Consider the following 22,593-nt stretch of genomic DNA (forward strand, 5'->3'; position numbering starts at 1 on the left):
TTCGGTCTGAGTGTTTTCTGAATCTTCTGTATCATTGAAATATTCCCTCAGGCGCAGTCTCCTGAAATACTGTTCCATATCACTGCAGAGTTCAGTTTTATCTAGGGCCTTAGTGGGACAAAATGAGAGTCCTCTAGAAAGCACGGCCAGTTCCACTTTGTTGGGTTTATAATCTGAGAGATTGATGACACAGTTAGAGATTCAAATTCTCACCAATAGTAGATACACCTTCTACCTTGTTTTACAGTACCATATAGCTGGTGGTATTTTGGGTACATTTTCACAAAAATGAGCAAGTATGGTGGAAGATGCCATGGAAGTGGGCAGGGGTTGCCAGCTGGTCCCAATGGTGGTGGTGGTGTTGCATCTGTTGGTAGTGGCAAAAGCAAAATAGCACCTAAGGCAGGAGGTGTTGAGCCTGCGTCATTGTCAGGCTCCACAAGTTTTAGGCGTCGGATTCCTGGCACTGCACAGCGGGAATCCAGAGCCAGACAACCTGCGGTCTCCCATTCTCCTCCGACCGCTCAGACTCCTGCTCAGCATTCTCAGCGAACCAGGCATTTCCCGCAGACTTGTTCTGTGAGCCTGGATGCTGCTGCCACCTCTGGTGCAGCAATGGTGGCGCAACCTGCTTTGCAGGGAACTGCTCCGGAGGCTAAGTCCTCGTGCCGTGCTACTGGGCATGCCCGCAACTTGTCTTCTCAGTGGAGAGCAGGGGTCACATGTGCAGGTCCTATGTCGGATCTGATTGGTCCTTCCTATAGTACTGGAAGGTCCCGGAAGCGCATGGCTATAAAAAGCCCGCATGGCGGCTCGGCCATGCGCTAGTGTAGCATATTATGCTGTGTGTGTATGGTGATGGATGCATGGACTGGTGGCTGACTTATTTGAAACCCCTTCCCTCGGTTATTATGAATGGTGACAGATTGTTGGGTAGTCAGCTCCAGATTGTGGCAAGCTACACGCCACTGTGCCTCCTGCACTGCACACTAGCGTCCGACGGTGCTCGGTCATTCCGGCGCCGTCGTTCAGCGGCCATAGTAATTGCCGCGCTGCAGTAGCAGCGTCCTTGGCGTCTGCGTTTGCAACGTCACTCGCTGGTTAGCCTGTGAAGTGAACAGGGCCAGCGTCCTCATAAGTCTTTTGTATTAGCGACTCTGTGTGTGAACAGAGCCGCTCGTAGCGTTCGGGTGACGTTAACCCGAGCGCAGTACTTCACCTTTTGGTGCATTCGCCATTACTCAGCAGTGGTCTTGTCACCTACCGCACGGTGGACCCCGGGCGGCGAACGCACCCCCTATTATTTATATCTGGTGCGTTCCGCCGACCCTAACAACAAGGCCTCGAAGGCTCTCTTTTCTGGGAGTAGGTAAACCACTTTTAAAGCCGGAGCTTCAGGAACAAGTTTTTGCTTACATTGCTGACACAGCCTCCAGCTCTCTCGCCTCCTCTTCTGAAGTTTCAAAAAATTAAAGCACTGAGTCATCATTGGAGGCTCCGGGTCAGGAACAACGCCTTTCCTTGTGTCCTTCACCCCTACCAAAAGTGAAGGATGTGGCAGGCCACACTACCGATTACTCCATGGAGCTCTTTTCACATACCTTGCCTGGGTTAGCAAGTCAAATCGTGAATTCCCCAGTCCAAGATGAATCTGACATGGAGTGCACTGATGCACAGGCACTGCTAGATTTTTCTGCTGGTACATTCACTCAGAGCACTACATTGTCCTCGCAGTGTACTGAGGCAGAATCAGACCCTGATGAAACTCAGGTGCCCCTTCCCGCATACTATACCACCTTACATGGTGACACAGAGGAAGGTGCACATGAAATTGAAGAGGAGGTGATGGATGACCCAGGTGTTGACCCAGATTGGCATCCATTGGGGGAAGAGGGTGCTGCTGCCAATAGCTCAGAAGAGGAGGAGGAGGATCCGCAGCAGGCAACAACAAAGCAACAGCTGTTATCTGGCAGGACCGTAGCAGTCCAAAATCGTGTTACAAAAACCAAAAGAGTTGCAGGACAGCTTGGCCAGATGGTCAAATTAGCACAGCGTGCAAGGTCTCAAAATGTCTTCCATAGTAGGAAGAGTGCAGTGTGGCACTTTTTTGAACAAAATCCTAATGATCGGGCAAAAGTTATCTGTAAGAAGTGCGCAAAGACCTTTAGCCGAGGGAAAAATCTGAGAAATCTGAATACCAGTTGCATGCTTAGACATTTAACCACCATGCACTTGCAAGCGTGGACGGACTACCAAACCTCACGTACCACATGTGCACCTGCTCTGAATGAAGGTAGTCAGCAATGCTACATCGCTTCCCCCACTGTAAGCCCACCGGTTAGCACACCACCAGCAGCAAATGTTGAGGTGTCGTCGCAAGGGCAAAGCAGTCATGGAATCACAATGTTATTGCTGCGAAAGACTAAATGTAGGTCATCAGCACACCACCAACACCATCACCATCACCAACCCTCTCTCAGTCCACCATGTCCACCGCTAGTTCCACCATATGCAGCTCTCAAGTCCAGCTCACCCTACCAGAGACTCTGAGTAGGACAAGAAAGTACTCATCCTCTCATCCACATACACTGGCTTTGAATGCCCACATTGCCAAACTAATTTCGTTAGAGATGATGCCCTACCGGTTGGTTGAAAGCAAAGCTTTCCGTGAGCTCATGGCCTACGCAGTACCATGCTATGACCTACCCAGTCGGCACTTCTTTTCGCGAAAAGCCATCCCGGCCCTCCACGTGCATGTGAAAGACTGCATTGTCCATGCTCTCAAGCAATCAGTGAGTGGAAAGGTGCACCTCACAACAGATGCATGGTCCAGTAGGCATGGCCAGGGCCATTACGTGTCCATCACTGCGCACCGGGTTAATGTGGTGGATGCAGGGTCCACATGGGGACAGCGGCGGTGGGACAGTGCTGCCTAGCCCACGGTATAGGAAACAGTTGGCTGTAGGCGTTCGACCCTCCTCCTCCTCCAGAAGCGAAAGCTCATCCACACGACCACTCCATCCGCAGCTGCCAGTGTTGCACACGAGGTGTCCCACTATCGAACAGCTAGTGGTAAGCGTCAGCAGGCCATGTTGAAGATGATGTGTTTGGGAGACAACAGACACACCGTGGAGGTACTGGCCGACTACTTGCAGTGACAAACTGAGTCATGGCTGGGCAGTCTACATCTTGAGGCAGGCAAGGTAGTTAGTGATAATGGCTGGAATTTTGTGGCAGCCATAGCCCTTTCAAAACTCACACACATACCTTGCTTGGCTCACACCTTGAACCTGGTGGTGCAGTGCTTCCTCAATAATTATCCAGAGTTAACACCCCTGCTCCATAAGGTGCGAAGACTGTGCTCGCACATCCGCCGGTCGCCCGTTCACCCCAGTCGTATGCAGAAGCTGCAGCGATTGCTCCACCTTCCCAACCACCGCCTAATTATCGACGTTGCAACAAGGTGGAACTCCACCCTGCACATGGTTCAGAGGCTGTGCGAACAGAGGCAGGCTGTAATTCATTTGTGGGAGGATACACAGGCAGGCAGTTTGCAGGCAGACATGGTGTTGTCTGGTGTGCAGTGGTCAAAGCTGAAAGACCTCTGTAAAGTCCTTCAGTGTTTTGAGGAATGCACATGGCTGGTAAGCGCAGACGACACCATCATAAGCGTGAGCATCCCACTTATGCGTCTGCTCATGCAAACTTTGATGCACATTAAGGAGCAGGCATCTGCAGCCGAGGAGGAAGAGGAGGAGGGAAGCCTTGATGACAGTCAGCCATTGTTTGCTCAGGCAAGTCTCGTGGACGAGGTGGAGGAAGAAGAGGAAGAGGAGGAGGAGGAGGATGATGGGGATGATTATTTTGGGGAGGAGGATGCTTCCCAGGGGGCAAGAAAAAATGTTGGCGTGGCAAGGTCAGGTACAGGGTTTGTGCGGGACTGAAGGGATGTTGATTTGCCAGAAAGTGCTCCTCCACCCAGCACTCGCAGTGCATCATTGACACCTGGAACATTGGCCCACATGTCTGATTATGCCTTGCAGATCCTAAAAAGGGACCCCCGCATTTCCAAAATGATGAACGATGACGATTACTGGTTGGCCAGCATCCTCGATCCACGCTATAAAGGCAAATTCCAAAACATCGTGGCCACAGGAGAACCTAGAGCTAATATTGGCTAACAAACAAGCAACTCTGGTAAACCGTTTGTTTGAGGCATTCCCAGCACACAGTGGCGGTGATGTTTTTCCAAGCCTTCGGGGGCAACATGAAATAGGTGTTCGTGGTGCACACAGCTGAAGTGGCGTTGGACACAGGGGTTTCATGACCATGTTGTGGACTGATTTTTCAAGTACCGCTCACACGAATGGTAATACTGCATCGAACGAAAGTGACAGGAGACAGCAGTTGTCAACTATGGTAACAAACTACTTCTCCTCCCATATCGATGTTCTCCCTCACCGGTCAATCCCCTATGACTATTGGGCCAGTAAACTTGACAAACTTGACACCTGGCCTGAATTGGCACAATATGCCTTACAGGAGCTCGCTTGCCCTGCTGCTAGAGTGTTATCTGAACGAGTCTTCAGTGCTGCTGGATCAATCCTGACAGAAAAAAGGACCCATCTGTCGACCCAAAATGTTGATGATCTAATCTTCATTAAAATGAACCATGCATGGGTTTCAAAGGATTTTATCCCACCCTCCCCTGCTGACACGTAGGTTGCCAGAAAAATGGCTTGCTTTTGTCCTCCTCTTCCACGGACTTCTCAAATTATTCCATTTGTAGCTGCTGAATGTCCAACATCAACATATGCCAATTTTTCCACCTCCCTAATTGGGCTGCCTCTCCCCACAGGGCCGGGGTGATCACCTGTGTGCCAAGTGTCTCTGATGGTGGGGGTGCACACCCGCCGTCAGACACACCGGCGTACTATGAGGGGCTCTGTGCCAGTGCCATCGCGATTGAGTGGGCCCCCCCTGCTTGCTCAGGATCACAGCACTTGCAAAATTGAAATGCTTACCTCTCCTGCTCCACCGCCGTGACGTCTTCCGCGTTTCCTGACAGTGACATTCTGGTCAGAGAGCGCGATGACATTACGACTGTACGCCCTCTGCCTAAACAGTCCAAGTGCAGTGAGATGGAAGATAGGGACGACGAGGAGTCCAGACAAGTACAGGGATTCCCTAGCGAGGAGACTTATTTAATTGTTTTCAATGTTGGGACAGCTATTTTTGGGGAGCACTATACTCTGGAGAATGATATATGAGGCCCACCATACACTGGAGCATTCCAAAGGTGGACATCAGACACTGGAGCAGCATTTACAGGGCCCATTATGCACTGGAGCATTAGAAATGGGGCCCATTATATATGGAGCATTATTTGGGCCCATAACACAGTGGAGCTTCACCCATGGGGACCAACATATACTGTAGCATTATGTGGAGCTCATCATATACTGTTTCAGACATTATATGGGACCAATGATTCTCTATGGAGAAATATATGGGCCTCATTACTCTGTATAGCGCACTATGTGGTGACCATAATACTGTATGGAGCAATATACTGTCCGTTTTTGGAGCTATTGGAGAATTTAAAATGGATATCATTCATGAGATGTAAAAAGTGAAGTATTTTTCATTGTACTATACATGTCATGTTGGACACTGTTCGCACCAGGGTGTCCGGCAGACAGCGGTAATACCCCATCCTACCACATGGTTCTCAGCGGCGCTGGTTGGTCTGCTGATCCGGCTTGGATTGGGTTAACCAGGTTGTCATTCTGGCTGAGGGCTTAGCCACGCCCTCTGTCTTTAAATTGCCCTGTGGGACTATGGGCGTCGCCGACTATAGCTCTTGCCTTGTGCTAAGCGATACCGGTCTGGTGTGGTGGTCTAAAGAGCATACGGTTGCTGGTGTAGTATATTCCATTGTTGCCATTTTGCCTCCCTGTGTTGTATTATTTGGTTGCCCTTGCACATTACTGTATTCCCCTGTGTGTATGCGGTGTGGTGCATTTCCGTTAACCCTGTCCATACTTATTTGTGGGGTCTGGTGTTTGGTCTCCTCACTGGGTGGAGGGTGGTGGGTTCAGCTTAGGGCTGGACAGGAGACAAGGACAGGGTGGAGGCCCAGGCAGGCACACCTTCAGTGTAAACCCTGGGTTGAGGGACAGACAGGGTTTCAAACCAAATAAAGCAAAGCCAATATCAGTCGGAAATGACAATTAATTCTCATCCAAATTTACAATGTAAAGCAGCAAATGAGATAAAATGTAACTTTTAATATACCAATTAAAAAATCAAAAATAATGTCACCCACAAGTGAATTTTAAAATAAAGATGCAAGATAAATGGGTGATCCTCAGAGGATATTTACGAGCACCCAAACGCATCACATAAGGGATATAGAATGTAACTGATAGAACAGACAACAACCTATATAATGGATACAGCATGAATAAAAAGGTAGCACAATGCTATAGCCAGTTGCACATGTATACACATGTATATTTTTTTAAAAGGCCAGAGCACAGGTTCATAGCCTTTTATAAACGAGATTTCAAAAAAGGACGAGATTTCAAAAAAGGAACAATCTCACCGGTTTATGCAGACGGTCAGGAGTCACCAGGGAAACTCTGTATACCAACAGGAAGGTAGCGATGGGAAGACAATACCCTGTCAATTCCCTTACATGCTAACCATTAACTGATCCCTAGGCTCCTGCCCTTACAAGGGCAGTCCACAGCTAGCCCTATATTGCACATGCCCTGCACTTTCCCTATAAGGAGCGTTCCAACGCGTTTCATCCAAGTAACTCTTCAGGGGACTAACTTGTTTAAAGTGCCATAGTGCTATAGCTAAGAGAAATACATCCTCCCGCTCTCTATGCTATCTGCTGTCTGCAGAGAGTGGAAGGGAGAGGGCATATATATATCGTTGCGTTAATGCACACATATTGCCGCAATTAGATAATTAACACATATATGTTTGATCATTCCTCGCATACCAGTTGCAGGATTTAAAACTCCCAGGGCGCGCACCATAATCCGCGCTAAAGACGCCCCACAATGACATCACTGGAAAGGAAAAACCCATGTCCAATGGGCGGACGAAGCCCCATTTCCGGTCCAATCGCAAAATGGTGGATGCCCCACTTCCGGTAGCGAACCACATACATAAATGGCATATTTCAAATTATCCATACACACTCATGTTTTGCGTGTCAGATATACCACAAAAGACGACTCAGATAAGGAGCGCGCATCATAATTCGCGCTAGACACCGCCTCAGTAGATTTCCCAGAACCGATGTCACCCCACTTCCGGTGAGAGCAAGATGGCGGATGCCCCACTTCCGGTGGCGTCTATCAAATAAAGTTTTGAGTTACAGGCCGGGGATTTTAGGGATAGATTTTTGAATAGGGGCTACCCCAAGCATGTGTTGAAGCAGGCCTATCAAGGAGCTAAGGAAAGCAGACGTTGTGATTTATTGATTACAGACAATTCGAAGCCCCTGGATAGTGATATCCTCAGATTCATCACAACATATGACAATGGTGCAATTCCTGTAAGAAATATCATAAAAAGGCATTGGTCTATTTTACAGATGGATAATGACATTTCTCCGTTTTTGAGTGATTTCCCCATGATTACATATAGGAAAGCACGCTCTTTGAAGGATAGACTGGTGCGTAGTCATTTTTCACCTTCAGTAAATAGAACATGGCTCCACAGTGACGTTATGGGCTGTTTTAAATGCGGCCATTGTGTAGCATGTTCGCATATTGGTGTGAGTAAGACCTTTGTAAGCAATGTGACCGGGAAAAATTATGTTATTAGACATTTCATGAATTGCAGTACTAAAGGTGTTATTTCTAAAATCACTTGTAAGTGCTGATTGGAGTACGTGGGAAAAACGATTCGAGAATTTAAGAGAATTGGTAAACATGTGGGAGACATAACACATAAGAGAGACACTCCAATCTCAAGGCATATTCATGGCATGCATGAGGGGCAGATTTCATACCTTTCTTTTACTGCCATTGATAGGGACCCTAAACTACAAAGAGGCGGCAATTGGGATCAGTTGCTGTTGCAACGTGAGGCTAAGTGGATATTCTACTTGGATACTGTAACACCTAAAGGCCTCAATGAACAGATCAATTTTAATTGTTTTATTTGAATCCCTTCTTTTGCCTTTTTCCCAATTTTTTGATCTATAGTTTGGATTTTTCTTTAAGCCTGAATCACTTTTTTGTCACCCATTATTGGGGATTGGCATATGTGTATACATTTGTATTATATGCCTATATATGCATTTCATGTTGCTGCTTATTTGTTGTTTTGCGCATTATCTTATATTGGTACTTAAATGGGCGCCATTTCCTTTATTTGGATATGCTATAATATTGCGCGCTTATATGAATATATGTTTTGAATTATTGTGCCTCTCCGGTGCTATCATATATGATTGGCTTTTTCTGTGATGGCGACGTTGGGGGCGGCGCCGCACTCTTAGGAGCGTGGTAGGATATGTTCCCTTCTAAACTGGAAGTGTGGCGCCGTTTGTCTTGATGGACGACACCGGAAGTGTGGCAGGATATTTTCCCTGCTAATCGGAAGTGTGGCGCCGTTTATTTGATAGACGCCACCGGAAGTGGGGCATCCGCCATCTTGCTCTCACCGGAAGTGGGGTGACATCGGTTCTGGGAAATCTACTGAGGCGGTGTCTAGCGCGAATTATGATGCGCGCTCCTTATCTGAGTCGTCTTTTGTGGTATATCTGACGCGCAAAACATGAGTGTGTATGGATAAATTGAAATATGCCATTTATGTATGTGGTTCGTTACCGGAAGTGGGGCATCCACCATTTTGCGATTGGACCGGAAATGGGGCTTCGTCCGCCCATTGGACAAGGGTTTTTCCTTTTCAGTGATGTCATTGTGGGGCGTCTTTAGCGCGGATTATGGCGCGCGCCCTGGGAGTTTTAAATCCTGCAACTGGTATGCAAGGAATGATCAAACATATATGTGTTAATTATCTAATTGCGGCAATATGTGTGCATTAACACAACGACATATATATGCCCTCTCCCTTCCACTCTCTGCAGAAAGCAGATAGCATAGAGAGCGGGAGGATGTATTTCTCTTAGCTATAGCACTATAGCACTTTAAACAAGTTAGTCCCCTGAAGAGTTACTTGGATGAAACGCGTTGGAACGCTCCTTATAGGGAAAGTGCAGGGCATGTGCAATATAGGGCTAGTTGTGGACTGCCCTTGTAAGGGCAGGAGCCTAGGGATCAGTTAATTGTTAGCATGTAAGGGAATTGACAGGTTATTGTCTTCCCATCGCTACCTTCCTGTTGGTATACAGAGTATCCCTGGTGACTCCTGACCGTCTGCATAAACCGGTGAGATTGTTCCTTTTTTGAAATCTCGTCCTTTTTTGAAATCTCGTTTATAAAAGGCTATGAACCTGTGCTCTGGCCTTTTAAAAAAATATACATGTGTATACATGTGCAACTGGCTATAGCATTGTGCTACCTTTTTATTCATGCTGTATCCATTATATAGGTTGTTGTCTGTTCTATCAGTTACATTCTATATCCCTTATGTGATGCGTTTGGGTGCTCGTAAATATCCTCTGAGGATCACCCATTTATCTTGCATCTTTATTTTAAAATTCACTTGTGGGTGACATTATTTTTGATTTTTTAATTGGTATATTAAAAGTTACATTTTATCTCATTTGCTGCTTTACACAGACAGGGTTTCCTCTAATCTGAGGGACACCGCAGGGGCCCCAGGGTTTCAGCCTAAATTACCTAGGCTTCCCATGACATTATAGTCGGCCCAAAAAGAGAAAAAAAAAAAAAAGGAATTATTTACCTTGGATCCTATAGTCTCCATAACCAAGCAGCTGGAGGCTCTGTCCATACAGGTCACTGAACTGAGGGGGGCGGTCCAGCAACAAGGCCTCTCAGTTCCTGCTGTGCAAACTGAGGCAGCAGTCAGGGCAGCTGAACCTAAGTTACCTCTCCCTGAACGATTTTCTGGTGATCGCTGTAAGTTCGTTGTATTTTGTGAATCCTGCAAATTGTATTTTCACATGCGTCCTCTCTCCTCAGGAAATGAGGCTCAGCGAGTGGGCTTGGTAGTTTCCTTGCTGGGTGGTGACCCACAAGCATGGGCGTTTTCACTACCTTCTGATTCACCTGCATTTGAGTCCGTAGACCTTTTTTTTTCTGCTCTGGGGTTAATCTATGACGATCCTGACAGACTGGCGTTAGCAGAGTCTAAAATACGCTCTCTACTCCAGGGTGAGCGACTGGCGGAGGATTATTGTACGGAATTTCGTCGCTGGGCTGTGGACACGCAATGGAATGACCCTGCACTAAGGAGTCAATTTTTGCATGGGGTTTCTGAAAGGGTTAAACAAGCTCTGCTAATGTATGAGACTCCCGCTTCTCTGGAGGCTGCTATGGTGCTTGTAGTACGCATTGATCGCCGTTTTCGTCAGAGGTCGCAGGAGACATTGCCTATGGGGGAGGGGCAGTCTCTGGTGAGGTCGCCTCAGGTGAATCCGTGGAACCTATGCAGATCGTTGGTATATCACATACACATAATAACAAGCATAAATGTCCCTTGCCCAGAAAGCAAGGGGTCTGTTTTTTTTGTGGCAAAAAAGGACATTTTATTAATGCTTGCCCCCGGTACCTAAGAAAGACATGCCGGCGGAAAACTGCTAGGCTCAGAGGGTTTGGAGGAGTCTAGTCTGAGCCTTTGCATATCCTCCATGGTGGTCTCCCAGTGTATGCTCCCTGCCAAGGTAGTTATCGGGGGGCCAAGAGCTGTCGATTACTGTATTTGTAGATAGTGGTTCAGCCGCTAATCTCATTGATGAAAGTTTGCACGTACTGCGGGATTTAAGGTGGAGACGCTGCCTAATCCTATCCGGGTGGTTACCATCAATGCCTCCCCTCTCTCACAAGGGGAGATTAAAGAGTTTGTGGCTGATGTAAAACTCCACATTGGGGTCCTACACTCTGAGCGGGTAACATGTAAGGTGCTCAGTAATTTACCTGCTCAGGCAGTCCTGGGGTTTCCATGGTTGTCTATGCACAATCCGGTGATTCATTGGAAAACCCAGGACATAATTCAGTGGAGCAGATACTGCCAGGAGAGTTGTCTGGCCACGTATATCTCCGCTGTGACTCCCAGCATCCCGGAGCCACTGCTGGACTTTGCTGATGTATTTTCTGAAAGAGGTTGTTCAGAGCTGCCACCGCACCGACCCTATGACTGTGCTATTAGGTTAAAACCGGGGGCCAAGTTACCAAAAGCCAGGATGTTTAATATCTCAGGTCCTGAGAGGCAAGTTCTCAAAGAATACATTGCAGAAAGTCTAAGCAAAGGGCACATCAGGCCTTCATCATCTCCATTGGCGGCGGGGTTCTTCTTTATCAAGAAGAAAGATGGCGGATTACGCCCGTGTCTGGATTTCAGGGAACTCAACCAGATTACGGTTCGTGACCCCTACCCGATGCCACTGATACCCGATTTGTTCAACCAGGTGTCTGGTGCCAAATGGTTTTCCAAGCTTGACCTCAGGGGGGCGTACAATCTCATAAGAGTCCATCAAGGGGATGAATGGAAGACGGAATTTAATACCCCTGAGGGTCATTTTGAGAATTTGGTGATGCCATTTGGGTTGACGAGCGCGCCAGCAGTATTTCAACATTTCATAAATGATGTCTTTACTCATCTCTCGGGGAAATTTGTTATTATATACCTTGATGACATTCTTATTTACTCACGCGACACATAGAGCATGTTAGGCAGGTGTTGCAGTGGCTGAGGGAAAACAAGCTCTATGCCAAGCTTGAGAAATGTGTATTTGTCATCCAAGAATTACCTTTTTTGGGTTATGTAATTTCCGCCTCAGGGTTTAAAATGGACACCGCTAAGGTGCAAGCGGTGCTGCAGTGGGATCGGCCTGATAATCTCAAGGCGCTTCAGCGATTCCTGGGCTTTTCAAACTATTATAGGAAATTTATTAAGAATTTTTCTATGATTGCTAAGCCGCTCACCGACATGACTAAAAAAGGAACCAATTTTTCTGACTGGTCTGAGGCTGCTGTGCGCGCGTTTGAATTCCTCAAAAACAGTTTTGCTTCAGCTCCCATCCTGGTTCAGCCTGATGTCTCCCTACCATTTACCGTGGAGGTGGATGCATCTGAGGTTGGAGTGGGGGCGGTACTGTCTCAGGGTCCATCCTTGGGCGAATTGCATCCGTGTGCCTACTTCTCCAAGAAACTGTCGCCGGCCGAGCGTAATTATGATATTGGTAACAGGGAATTGTTGGCCATCAAGTTGGCATTTGAGGAATGGCGACACTTCTTGGAGGGGGCTGTCCATCAGATTACTGTTATAACAGACCATAAGAATCTGCTAAACGCCTGTCCCCCAGACAGGCTCGCTGGGCGTTATTCTTCACCCGGTTCAATTTTTTTGTGACATACCGACCAGGTTCTAAGAATACTAAGGTGGACGCCTTGTCCAGATGTTTTCCGGGTGGAGAGCCACGTGAGGATCCGGTGCCTATCCTCCAAAAGGGAGTTGTGGTCTCGGCTCTCACGACAGAGGTTGAGGCAGAGATTGTTGATGCTCAGGAGGAGGTACCGCCGGATCTGCCTCCTAATAAATCATTTGTGCCACTACACCTACGCTTAAAAGTATTAGGGGAACATCACGATACTGTCCTGGCGGGTCACCCAGGAGTTAAGGGCACTCTGGAACTTGTATCACGTCGCTTTTGGTGGCCCAAAATCCGGCAGGACGTGGCCTCATATGTGTTAGCCTGTACCACGTGCGTACGGGCCAAGACACCACGCTCCCGTCCTGCTGGCACATTGCATCCTCTCTGTGTGCCCAGTAAGCCATGGACTGAGATTTCCATGGACTTCATTACGGATTTGCCCTCCTCGGCTGGGAACATGGTCATTCTGGTAATAGTTGATCGGTTCTCTAAAATGTCGCATTTCGTTGCTTTGCCATCTTTGCCCAATGCGAAGACCCTTGCTCAGGTATTTATTCGCGAGGTGGTCAGACTTCATGGTGTCCCATCTGACATTGTATCTGATAGAGGTACACAATTTGTGGCAAAATTTTGGAGAGCTTTTTGTTCACGCCTAGGGATTAAATTGTCTCATTTATCGGCTTTCCATCCTCAGTCGAATGGGCAGACTGAGCGTATGAACCAAAACCTGGAACAATACTTACGCTGTTTTGTGTCTGACAATCAGGAAGAGTGGTCGGCGTTTCTTCCTCTGGCTGAATTCGCGATAAACAATCATTATCAGGAATCGTCTGGGGAATCTCCTTTCTATTGTGTTTATGGTCAACATCCCCAATTCTGTACCTTGCGCCAAGGGAGCTCTGCGGGCGTCCCTGAGGAGGAACAGTTGGGAGCACAATTGTCATCCGTTTGGAGGAGAATAAAGCAGCGCTTGCTGAATGTAGGTTCTAGGTATAAACGTGTGGCTGACGGTAGACGTGTGCCTGGTCCGGACCTGTGTGTGGGTGATTGGGTGTGGTTGTCTACAAGGAACATCAAACTCAAAATACCATCGCTTAAGTTGGGGCCCAGGTTCATTGGTCCATTTAGGATCTCCGCAATTATCAACCCTGTGGCATTTCGTTTAGAGTTACCTGCCGTATACAAGATACATAATGTGTTTCACAAGGCGTTACTTAAGAAAGTCGTGGGTGCTGTTGATGTTTCTCCCGTGCCACCACCTCTCGTCTTGGTGGATGACACGTTGGAGTTTGAGGTGTCCAAGGTGGTTGACTCTCGGGTAGTGCGTCGCACTCTACAGTACCTGGTCCACTGGCGTGGCTATGGTCCTGAGGAGAGGACTTGGGTGCCGGCCTCGGACATACATGCGGACCGACTGATTACAGTGTTTCATCGCTGTCATCCGGACAAGCCGGGTCCTCAACATTGTGAGTTTCCTGGGGTCCTTCGTAGAAGGCGGAGTACTGTCATGTCGGACACTGTTCGCACCAGGGTGTCCGGCAGACAGCGGTAATACCCCATCCTACCACATGGTTCTCAGCGGCGCTGGTTGGTCTGCTGATCCGGCTTGGATTGGGTTAACCAGGTTGTCATTCTGGCTGAGGGCTTAGCCACGCCCTCTGTCTTTAAATTGCCCTGTGGGACTATGGGCGTCGCCGACTATAGCTCTTGCCTTGTGCTAAGCGATACCGGTCTGGAGTGGTGGTCTAAAGAGCATACGGTTGCTGGTGTAGTATATTCCATTGTTGCCATTTTGCCTCCCTGTGTTGTATTATTTGGTTGCCCTTGCACATTACTGTATTCCCCTGTGTGTATGCGGTGTGGTGCATTTCCGTTATCCCTGTCCATACTTATTTGTGGGGTCTGGTGTTTGGTCTCCTCACTGGGTGGAGGGTGGTGGGTTCAGCTTAGGGCTGGACAGGAGACAAGGACAGGGTGGAGGCCCAGGCAGGCACACCTTCAGTGTAAACCCTGGGTTGAGGGACAGACAGGGTTTCCCCTAGTCTGAGGGACACCGCAGGGGCCCCGGGGTTTCAGCCTAAAGTTACCTAGGCTTCCCATGACAATACAGCTGTTTCTCTGCCATATCAGAGGATCATGAATTGTGGCATGTGTTAAAAGAGCCCAGTGACACTCTTTGGCCCAGGGCCCATGAAAATCTGAAGCCTGCCTTTCCCCCCCCCACAACTTTAGCCAAATAACCCCCAGTTTTCAATGCATAGCTATTATTATAAAGTAAATTAAGGTTGACAAGCTTAAGTATTAAGAATTGATGTTTTTGACATTAAAATGGGCACTGTAGGTGTGTTTCCTGTCCTCCACTCACTGTCGACTTTTCTTCCCCATTGACTTGCATTGGGTTTCGTGTTTCAGTCGGCCTTCGACTTTTCACGATAACCGGCCGATTTCGTTCGAAAGTCGGGTTTCATGAAACCCGACTCGACCTGAAAAAAGGCAAAGTCGCTCATCTCTACATACAATAATTGACCCTCCTGACCTTGAACAGGCATGTTCCCTCTCGTACACCTCTACCATTTCCTTATCACTACAAGAGACCCACTTCAAACTCTTAACACGATGGTATAACACCCCAGTAACACTCCATAAAATCAATCCTGACAATTCTCCACTCTGTTGGAGGAGTTGTGGTAGGCCTGGAAATATCCTGCACATCTTTTGGCAATGTCCCCAAAGTGTTCCTTTTTGGAGAAAGGTTTCAAACCTTATTGATCTTATCCTAGGAACACGACTTATTTTGTCTCCTCGTCTGGCCCTTCTCTCCCTGGACGCTGATACAATTGATCCTACTAACAGACTATTGATTATGCATATTTTATTAGTCTCTAAACACAATATCGCTTTCCTTTGGAAAAACCCAAAACCCCAGCAAATTAATGACATTATAGACAAAATTAGTTTTCATCGTTCCTTTGAACTAAAATTTGAAAATATGCATGAACAATTTGCCAATATGCCAGGAAATGGTCCAGATGGCTGGAGTTGTTTACTTAAGGCAGCAACCGGAGTGCACCTGCCTAAGACCCCCTGGGTCGGGGTCTTTTGGTTGGTATAGATTTAATAGGTTATATGCTTATATACCTACCTTTGCTAGAGTTCATTTTACAATGTGTTTCTGCATTAACATGTTTCATTTTCATGTTATCTTTACATTTGGACTTTGTTGTCCTTCCTTTTTTACTTCCTTCCCTTTACCTCTTCTTTCCTCCCCCTTATTTTCCCCATTTATTGAAAAACCAATAATAGTTTGGAAAAGCAAATGGACTATCATGTGGAACCAGCAAACTACTTTTTCACAGGAAAAAACATTGCAATCTTTATAGTAAAATTGAAATAAAAACATAATTGTAATTCTTTGTCAATAAAAAACTAAATTATTTTAGATGTTTTCTTATTGACAAAGAATTAAAATGTTTTTACTTCAATTTTACTATAAAGATTGCAATGTTTTTTCCTATGAAAAAGTAGCTTGCTGGTTCCACATGATAGTCCATTTGTAAGACATCCACCTTTGAACTGGAATAACCCATTTTTACAGGTTCTTGTCCATTTGAGTAGATATCCAGTTTTTTCTTTTTTTTTTTTCTTTTTTCTGTTTTCTTTTCCTCTGTTAAAACCGTAAACCGGACTTATTACCTGGCAATGCAAGATAAATCAACAGTCTTTTATACTATGCATAGCTTTGTAATATATTCCACTTGAATTGTGAACTATGTGATGTCATTGAACTTTGACACTGCATCATCTGACTTGTTGGTGCTCATTTTTTTGAAATCCAGCGTCCTCTCAAAACTATTTATGTCTGTGATGCCTGTATGTAGTTAGTGGTGGTGTCCTGATGAAGGGGGCGTGAGACCCCTGAAATGCGTTGAATAAAACCACTGCAATCGTACAGCATTCTCCTGGAATTTGTCTCAGCGGCAGCGCGGAATATAGCTACGAATTCCCTTTGGATATATCATCTGGAAAAAAAAGGTAATACAGTGAAGGAAATGATTATTTGATCCCTTGCTGATTATTTAAGTTTGTCCAGTGGCAAAGATATGAAGTAAACAATTTTAAGGGTAGGTTAATTTTAACATTGAGAGATAGAATATCAAAAATAACATCCAGAAAATCACATTGTATAAATGATGTAAATTTATCTGCATTTTGCAGTGAGAAATTTTTATTTGATGCCCTACCAACCATTAAGAGATCTGGCTCCTATAGACCAGTTAGATGCTCCTAATCAACTTGTTAACTGCATTAAAGACAGCTGTCTTACATAGTCACCTTTATAAAAAGACTCCTGTCCTCAGACTCAATTAATCAGACTCTAACCTCTACAACATGGACAAGACCAAAGAGCTTCATAAGAATGTCGGGGAAAAGATCATAGACCTGTACAAAGCGGGAATGGGCTACAAAACCATATCCAAGACGCTGGGTGAGAAGGAGACAACTGTTGGTGCAATAGGAAGAAAATGGAAGAAATACAAAATGACTGTCAATCGACATCGATCTGGGCCACCATGCAAAATCTCACCTCGTGGGGTATCCTTGATCATGAGGAAGGTGAGAGAGCAGCTTTAAACTACATGGGGGGAACTTGTTAATGTTCTCAAGGCAGCTAGGACCAAAGTCACCAAGAAAACCATGAGTAGCATATTATAAAAGTTTAAAATCCTGTAGTGCCTGCAAGGTCTGCCTGCTCAAGAAGGCACATATGCAGGCCTGTCTGAAGTTTGCCAATGAACAAATGGATGATTCAGTGAGTGATTGGGAGAAGGTGCTGAGGTCAGATGAGATAAAAATTGAACTCTTTAACATTAAGTCAACTCGCCATATTTGGAGGAAGAGAAATGCTGCCTATGGCTGGAGTCACACACAACCAATAAAAAATCGGTCAGATTTTAACGGTATGAAATCGCACAAAGGTTTCTTGGCCAGATATCTGTCTGTCATCCCATTTTCCGGCGACAAACCGATTTTATTCGCATCTAGGCATCAAATTGACATCCAATGCCAATGCCTGATGCTCTATCCTGTAGACCTGGAAAAGTCTTGCGATTTTAATCGCAAGTCACATGTGTGGTGCGTTTTCCATGCGATTTTTTATCGCATCCATAGACTTGCATTGGGGAATCCGATCCGAAAATTGGTGACAATCGCAGCATGCTGCGATTGTCTCGGTCCGACGATCGGATGCGATAAAAAATTGCATGATGTGAGCTGCCCCATAGAATAACATGGGTTCGAATGCAATGCGATTTTTTATCGCATTGCATTCGACCGTTTTTATTGCTAGTGTGACTCCGGCCTATGACCCAAAGAACACCGTCCCCACTGCCAAGCACGGGGGTAGAAAACATTAAGTTTGGGGGGTATTTCTCTGCTAAGGGCACAGGACTACTTCACCGCATCAATGGAAGAATGGATAGAGCCATGTACCATAAAATCCTGAGCGACAACCTCCTTCCCTCCGCTAGGACATTAAAAATGGGTCGTGGTTGGGCTTTCCAGCAAACCAATGACTCAAAACATACAGCCAAGGCAAAAAAGGAGTGGCTCAAAAAGAAGCAAATTAAGGTCATGGAGAGGCCTAGCCATTGTCCAGACCTTAATTCTGCAGAAAACTTATAGAGGGAGCTGAAGCTCTGATTTGCCAAGCAACAGCCTCAAAATCTTAATTATTTGGAGGTGATCTGCAAAGAGGAGTGGACCAAAATTCCTCCTGACATGTGCGCAAACCTCATAATTAACTACAAAAAACATCTGACTGCTGTGCTTGCCAACAAGAGTTTTGCCACCAAGTATTAAATCTTGTTTGCCAGAGGGATAAAATACTTATTTCTCACTGCAAAATTCAAATAAATGTATATAATTTATAGAATGTGATGTTCTGTATTTTATTTTTGATATTCTATCTCTCAATATTAAAATTAACCTACCCTTAAAATTATAGACTGTTCATGTCTTTGTCAGTGGGCAAACTTACAAAATCAGCAAGGGATCAAATAATTATTTCCTTCACTGTAGCTCAGCACATTTCAGATCAGGTGCCTACAATTCTGGAATTTATAATTAAAATTATTGGTTGTTGAGGGTATTTTCTTGAAGAGAAATGTTATAGCTAAATTTGAAAAGCTGCCAGGACTTTAGATGGAAGAATTCGGCATGGCTTCAAGTGAGCTATTGAGATGTCACCAGGGTTTTTTTTTAAGGAATATTGTTAAAATCTATTAGTGCTGGAAATAAAGTCTATAGAATGGGATTGATTTAATATGTAAGAAGGGAGAGCTGAAAGGAATAATACTTGTCAGTTAGACTGGGGTAAACTCTTACTGTATTTGCCTTGTTTGCAATATTTAATGTAGTGATCTAATATACTAACTGTAACATGTTCTCTTTCCCTGTATTGTGTCTCACCATTGTGTTGCTGTGGTGAAAGGAGTTACTGTTGTTATGTTGTAATGTTTTATTCTACAAAATCAATGAAAACACTTGATTTAAGGAAAAAAATCAGAGAAGCAGGAGGAAAAACTTGTTGGAGCAACACCAGAAATATGCAAATAACATACTGTATACACACAGGGTGAGGGAGTTAAATCTAATAAATAGACTATTTTCATAATTTACAACATCGTTTTCCAGAAAGCTTAAAGATTAAGACAAGACTACATCATGTACAAGAAGTTTACTTCAGGCCATGTGCACACATTGCGGATTCTGCTGCGGATCCACAGTGTTTCAGGCTCTGCGGGTCTGCAGCAGATTTAGGTGCAGTGCACAGTACCATTGTTTTCAATGGTAATCTGAAAAACGCTGTGCACATGCTGCGGATTTTTCCGCGCAGATTTGCTGCGGGTTCAAATCAGCAGCATGTCAATTTTTTGTGCGGAGTCCGCTGCGGTTTCACACCTTCTCCATTGTAGAGGTGTGAAACCGCAGGGCTAAACCACAGGCTAATCCGCAGGTAAACCGCAGGTCTTTTGACCTGAGAATTTACCTGCGGATTTTTCCAAATCCCCGCCAAAAAATCCGCAGGACCTAAAACTGCGTGTGCACATAGCCTTATTGCTCTGTTCACTTAGGAAATAATGGGTCCTCTTTTCTCCCTATGTCACATACTGTATAAGAAATAAGTGGTTTGATGTTAAAGCATTGAGGGAAGCAGGAAGAGAAATTAGTTAACATGTACTGTATGCAAAACACATATGAGAGATCAAACTGGCCAACAAAGCTGAATCCAAACAGAATGCATACTATACACTGTAGGGATGCACCAAGATACAGTACCTGAAGATTAATTATGAAGATTAGCCCTGGCCTGCTAAACCCCTTCAATTCAAAATGACGCACATTGGAGTGAGCTGTGCTGTCAATGTCAATAAATGTTTTTTTATTGCCTGTTCTCAAAGTTAATAAGGAAGAGGGAAGAAGGGAGGGAAGGAGGAAGTTCAAGGTTAATTTTAACATTTTGAGATTTGATTTGCAGCTTGCAAAAGAAAACCTTGGATGGAGCCATTTCTCGCATTGTGTATAAGCATTATAGGGCAGGCAATTGTCCTGTTGCATTACCGTGTGGGCTTCAAATAATGCCCTGCAGCTATGACAAAAAAATTTGCTGCGCGGTGCCAAAGTTTTCCCATAAAACATCACGTGTTAATAGTTCCATAAGGGCGGTTTCACACATCCAGATATTTCCGGTACCGGTAGACACGGTCCTGGAGCAATCCATGTCCGTGTGTCAGTGTGGACATGTATACCATCTGTGTGTCATCCGCTTGCGATCCGTGTGTACGTGTTTTCCATCCATGTGCTGTCCGTGTGTCATCCGTGTGCTGTCCGTGTGAATACGTATTTCTATGTCCAAATGAAAGGTTAAAGCGTCCATTTAATGCTTTAAAATGGGAAAGGTGTGAGCCATTAGTGATGAGTGTTTCTAAAATTGACAAAAGGGTTAATAAAATGACATATTAGCTTAGGGTTGTGTGTTATTATTCCTCAGGTCTCACAAATATGTCTATTTCAAATGAGGTGTTTTGGTTGGCATGGCTTGTGTCACGTCGTTTTGGGGTTCGTCAACATATGCTTGGTCAGGAACCACGGGGATAAAAAAAACTATGGGTTCACCCTATACTATTACTCCATGGGGCACATGGTCATTTTACCAAGTTGTATGTTGAACTTCGCCAATACACATTGAAGTTTGTGGCTTTTTGTCGTCTGGAGTTTTTGCGCACTTACCTTCTCAGACAAGACACCTGCACGCGACTAAGCATTTCTCCGGAGGAGCGTTTGCTAGTAACCTTGAGGAAACTTTTGTAAATCACACATTTGTCTCAGGCTTTCACATTATATTGTGTAATGTTTGATTTCCCTAGGTTATGCACTAAACATTATTTAAACAGCCATACATGTCTTGCTTAACATTCTCCTAAAACTACAGACCAAAAAACAATTTGGCTATGACGTATTACTATTAACCTAATCCTATTACCCTCCACCAAACTAGTAACATGCCAAATTTCTGACATGGCTATTCTAACTTACACCTTTGTGCTTCCTTCATGGTTGTTCTTTAGATTTTATTCAACATATCTGTTATAATTATATGTGCTGTCTGAGCTTCACTATGTTAGAATTGTTTTCCTTTCCATCATATTCTGTACCTTTTTCTTATTGTTAGACACCTAAACTATTGTTTTCGTGTACAGATTCCTGGCTACTGGCAATTCATTTTCTTCCCTCCATTTTGAGTTCCTCCTTGGAACGTCAACCATATCCGGGATTGTGCGCTCAACCTGTGATCTCATATGGGACAAGCTGAGGAGCCGATTCATGCCTCAGCCAACCACACAAGACTGGGTGAGGATTGCCCAGGGGTTCATGGAAGCCACAGAGTTCCCTAATTGCATAGGTGCCCTTGATGGTAAACACATTCGTGTGAAGAAGCCCCCAAAATCAGAGTCTCGTTACTTTAATTACAAAAAATATTTTTCTGTAGTGATGCTGGCTGTAACTGACAGCAACTACTGCTTTGTAATTGCTGACACTGGGGCATATGGGAGTGCCTCTGATGCTCGCATCTTTCGATATTCCAGATTAGCTAGGCGACTTGCAGCGCAAAATTTTAATATTCCCCAACCATGTGTGCTTCCTGGAGCCTCATCCCCACCTGCACCATTTATTATGGTTGCTGATGAGGGTTTTGCACTGTCCAGGCATGATGTTCGCCCATTTCCACATCGACGTTTGGACACCCGTAGGCGAATTTTTAACATGCGACTCATGAGAGCACGTCGATTGGTTGAGTGTGCTTTTGGGGTCTTTACTAGTAAATGGCGTATCTTTGAAACACAAATCCAAATGCATCCAGACAATGTCCAGGCAGTCATAAAGGTAGCAGTGATTTTGCATAATTTTTCAAGAAAACAAGAACCATCCTTGGATGATTTGGATGAGGAGAGAGTGGTAAATGTGACATTACCAGAAGAAGATCAGCGTGCTTCCCAAGTTGCTCAGTCTGGCCTTCAAGTCAGAAATCTTTTTGCTGATTATTTTATAACACCAGAGGGTAGTGTGCCATGGCAAACTGAGCTGAACAACTAATGTTAGCTTTACATATGTCTGAATTTTCTAAGTGTCTTTATGAAATTTTTGTGCCTTTTGGCTAATAATTTTGTTAGGGACTCACAAGACAATGAGGACCTCATTTTGGTTAATTTATGTCTTGGTTTAGGCTAATGCTTACTTGTAGGAAAGTATGTTTTGGCAGCAAGAAAGAATGTGTCTGCAAAAATAAAGGCCACCCTGAAGCATTGTGTGTGGTTTGGAATGTTAGTGTGACACAGGACGATCAGCTTGAACATACATACTGACATTGCTAATTACAATAGAAATTGCCTTTTCCCAAGCTCAATAGTTTTGCACACTTGAGTCTGTGACATATATATATTTGCACATGAAAAATATTTGAACTGTGTGCAAAGCATGTCTTCTAT

General features: G+C 45.1%; 1 pseudogene; it reads left to right on the plus strand.

Moving 5' to 3' along the window:
- Window positions 1-22,201, plus strand: part of LOC141049828 (uncharacterized) — a 36,319-nt pseudogene extending 14,118 nt beyond the window's left edge.
- The last annotated feature ends 392 nt before the right edge of the window (window positions 22,202-22,593 follow it).

The sequence above is a fragment of the Dendrobates tinctorius genome, unplaced genomic scaffold, assembly GCF_039654945.1.
Source record: "Dendrobates tinctorius isolate UK_male_01 unplaced genomic scaffold, ASM3965494v1 ptg000150l, whole genome shotgun sequence".
Lineage (NCBI taxonomy): Eukaryota > Metazoa > Chordata > Amphibia > Anura > Dendrobatidae > Dendrobates > Dendrobates tinctorius.